The following is a 4,158-nucleotide window of genomic DNA, read 5'->3' as shown; positions in this document are numbered from 1 at the left end:
TGACAATAACACTGGGGGTGGTTCAACGGATCCTCCCAATAACAATACTGGGGGTGGTTCAATTACACTTCTTAATAACACTGGGGGTGGCCCAATTACGTCTGCTCAACATCACTCAAAGAGAGATGAAGATGAGGACAAAAAGATGCAAGACCTTGAAGACAAAGTCAATGCTTTGATGTCCGCTCAGGAAGTAAAGAAGACGGGTATTCTGTGTCCCTATCCAAGAGAATGGGATTCAATACCGTACCCGGCGAAATTCAATCTAATCAACTTCACACCGTTTGATGGGAACAGCTCGCCTATTCAACACTTGATTTATTTCAAGTCTCATTTGGTCATGATATCTGGAAACGAGGCTTTAATGGTCCGGTCATTCGTTGGCACCCTTCGTGGGCCCGCCTTCGATTGGTACCGACATCTCAAGCCAGGGAGCATCAATTGCTGGGATGACATGGAGAGTTTGTTCCTCAGCAATTTCTTCGATGATGACACCGAAGTGTCAATCGGAACCCTTCTGGATGAGAAGCAAAAAGAAGGAGAGTCAGTCGACAATTTTGTCAAACGCTTCCGTAACAAGGCAATGAATTGCAGAGATCCTGTTACAGAAGAGTTTATCCTGCAAACATGCCACAATAATCTCTCCATCGATGTCCTAGAAACCCTGGGGGTCGTACCATCCAAAACTTGGAAAGATTTGAAAGTGCGCGGTGAACAAGCTGAACACTTTCTTAAAAGAAAGAAAGCTGAGAGAAGCCGATCGACGACATCTGCAATCGCCGGGAACGCGACTCTCGATCCGAGGTTTCAAAAGGAGTATTCTTTCGAAGATGATGAAGCTCCAGCCATATTAAAATACCTCCTCGCCAATGATAAAATCGAGCTTCCACCTATTAAAGATCAGGAGGGAGCTAAGAGGAGTACGGATCCAAACTACTGTGCGTACCACAGAAGGGTTCTTCATCCCACCGAGATTTGCTTCGGACTCAAAAACAAAATCCAAGCCTTAATTGACTCTGGCGTCATAACGGCGAAACAAGCCAAGTAAAGACGACTCTAACTCCATTGGATACACGAGTATAAACTGTTTTCCTTGACTCCGATGAGTATACGAGTATAAACTGCTTCTTCACGCAACTCCAAAGAGTATACGAGTATAAACTGCTCATCGATACTCCAATAGGTATATGAGTATAAACTGTTTCCCACTCTTGACGGGAAGTTCCTTGAGAATTTTTATATGTAATATTCTTAAGGATAACCCGGTCATGTAACTCAACATGATGTTAGACCCAGTTTTGCGAAGGAAGCTCGGGGTGGATGGTTCATGTAACGGGAAGTTCTCGGAAGAATGCTATATGTAATTTTCTTAGGGATAACCCGATCATTACAAACAAAGTGATAAACACTACATCCCCATGGTGATTTTCGAATACTCTTTACTGAGATGAGATTCGATCACTTCTTTAGATCAATCTTTCCTCACAAAACTCATATTTGGTCAAACATTTAAACAGTTAGGACCAAAGCCAAAATCCCCTCTCGATTCCTTTCATGAACGAGAGGTCCATAAATTGAACGATCAAACCTTTAAACAGTTAGGATCGTCTCAAAACTCATATTTGGTCAAACCTTTAAACAGTTAGGACCAAAGTCAAAATCCCCTCTCGATTTCTTTCATGAACGAGAGGTCCACAAATTGAATGATCAAACCTTTAAACAGTTAGGATCGTCTCAAAACTCATATTTGGTCAAACCTTTAAACAGTTAGGACCAAAGCCAAAATCCCCTCTCGATTCCTTTCATGAACGAGAGGTCTACAAATTGAACGATCAAACCTTTAAACAGTTAGGATCTCCTCAAAACTCCCATTTGGTCAAACCTTACTACAGTTAGGACCACAATCAAGATTCCCTTTCGATTCATTTCACGAACGAGAGGTCTACTTTTGAATTGATCAATAATCAAACCTTATGACAGTCAGGATTATTCAAATCAGTCCAGATTCTCTAAGTGGAGATCCCACTTTGAGTTTTTTTTAGACATGGAGATAGAATATAAAATTCTTCCTCTTTGATTTTGGGTTTATCTCTACCAACAAACAAGAGACCAGGATGGAGATAGAATATAAAATTCTTCCTCTTTGATTTTGGGTTTATCTCTACCAACAAACAAGAGACCAGGAGATAGAATATAAAATTCTTCCTCTCCGATTTTGGGTTCATCTCTACCAACAAACAAGAGACCAGGAGATAGAATATAAAATTCTTTCTCTCCATCATCGGGTTCACCTCTACCAACAAAAAAGAGACTAGAATACTCTAATAGGTATACGAGTCTAAATTGTTTCCCTACCCTCAACAGGAAGTTTCTGGAGAATATTACTTAGAATATTCTTAAGAATAACCTGGATACCTCCTAACGGGTATATGAGGTTAAACTATTTCCCAAACACTCTGATGAGTATATGAGTATAAACTGCATCTCCTTGAACCTCCCAACAGGTATATGAGGTTAAACTATTTCCCGAACACTCCAATAGAGTATATGAGTATAAACTATTTCTCTATTCTTCGACGACAGTTCTAATTCAAGACTTCGATAACGGCCATGCGATAAACGCAGCACCGGAGGAATCTTAGCTATTCTACAAAGCACTGAATAGGCTAAAAGATGAAGAAGTCAAAGATTGAAGCCATTCACAGACCATTCTATGCAATTTCTTCAACAAAGCACTGGAGAAATTGTAAGGAAAGCTTATCATATCCAAAGTGTCCCAGACTCCTCTCTAAAGAAATGATGAGTCTGAGATACTTTAGAGGAGGTATCTATAGGCGTCAAAAAATGCTTACAGATATCCAAATACCACTCAAGATAAAGAGAAGATGGTAAACATCAGTCTCCTAATCAGAGGGGATCATTCAAAGGAAGTGAGACAACATAGAAGAACAATATATACATCATCAGGCAACACACTGCGGCGCGGCAGGACATGGTGTCGCGGCTAAGGCGCGGCAGCCCATGGTGCCGCGGCAAAGGCGCGGCAGCCTATGGTGACGTGGACAAGCAGTTAAACCACGAAAAAGGTGGTTAAAAGTCGTGGGAGGACAGTTTCAAGCACGATGGAACGTGCTGGTAACTGCCCCTGTGGCCGCTGCAGTTCATGCTGCCGCGCCAATAGCCGCTGCAGTCCATGCTGCCGCGCCAATAGCCGCGGTAGTGTTGGCTGTCGCGACCAAAGGGCAGTTACTTGGTCAGTTATTTCATCCCCGTTTCAACTGTTGTGTACTCCTACCCCTATAAATACTTTCCTAGACACGAAATAAAGGGGGGGCAGATTGGAGCAGAAAGGCTTGAGCTTTTGGTGAATTGGAGCAAGAGAGAGTCTTCCTTCTTCACAAACATCCTCAAGAAGCTTTTGGCGATTTCTAGAGATCTAAGCTCTGACTTGATCTTTAGAAGAGTGAACATCTTACATTGATAAGATATTCGCTTTAAATTCTTACTTCGATAAACGAAGGAAGAATCCCCAAAACCTTCACGATTCAACCAGAATCTGTGAATCGGTGGTCCACGGGCTAACGCACCCCCGGCACAGGCAAAGATCTCACGCAAGCAGCGATCCAAACAACGATCATGCGTTTGTTTCTAAAAAGTTATAATTTTCCTTTTGTTGTGTAAGAGAAGTCTTATAAAAAGATTATTTCTTTTGAATTTGTTGTAATTGACCGAAGATATAATGAATTCCACAATGAAACCAACTTTTGACGCAAACAAAGGTCAATACAAAATTTAGGTGTGGGTGAGGACTAGTCATCTTTTCTCTTTATTTTGCCATTTTTCTTCCTTTTATTTTATTTTTCTTTTCTTTTTTTCCCTAGAAAAAAATTTTGTCACTTGTCAGCTTGATAGAGTTAATTAATAATTGATCCACTTGATAAATTTTAAAATTTATAATTCTTAGTTAGTTTTATACTCAAGTTAACCTTTTATAATAACTCTAAATAAATTTCTAAAATATAATTTTTAAAGTAGTATACTCTACTATAGTCCAACTTAGACTTTTAATTAGTAACGAAACTTTTTGCATGCTTAGCTTTGAGTAGAAAATGATTTTTTAAGTTCTCTTGAACTAAATATCTTTCAATACACACACAC

Source organism: Asparagus officinalis, chromosome 10 (genome assembly GCF_001876935.1).
Source record: "Asparagus officinalis chromosome 10, Aspof.V1, whole genome shotgun sequence".
Classification (NCBI taxonomy): domain Eukaryota; kingdom Viridiplantae; phylum Streptophyta; class Magnoliopsida; order Asparagales; family Asparagaceae; genus Asparagus; species Asparagus officinalis.
The sequence above is the reverse complement of the archived record's forward strand: the minus strand, read 5'-3'. Positions refer to the sequence as shown.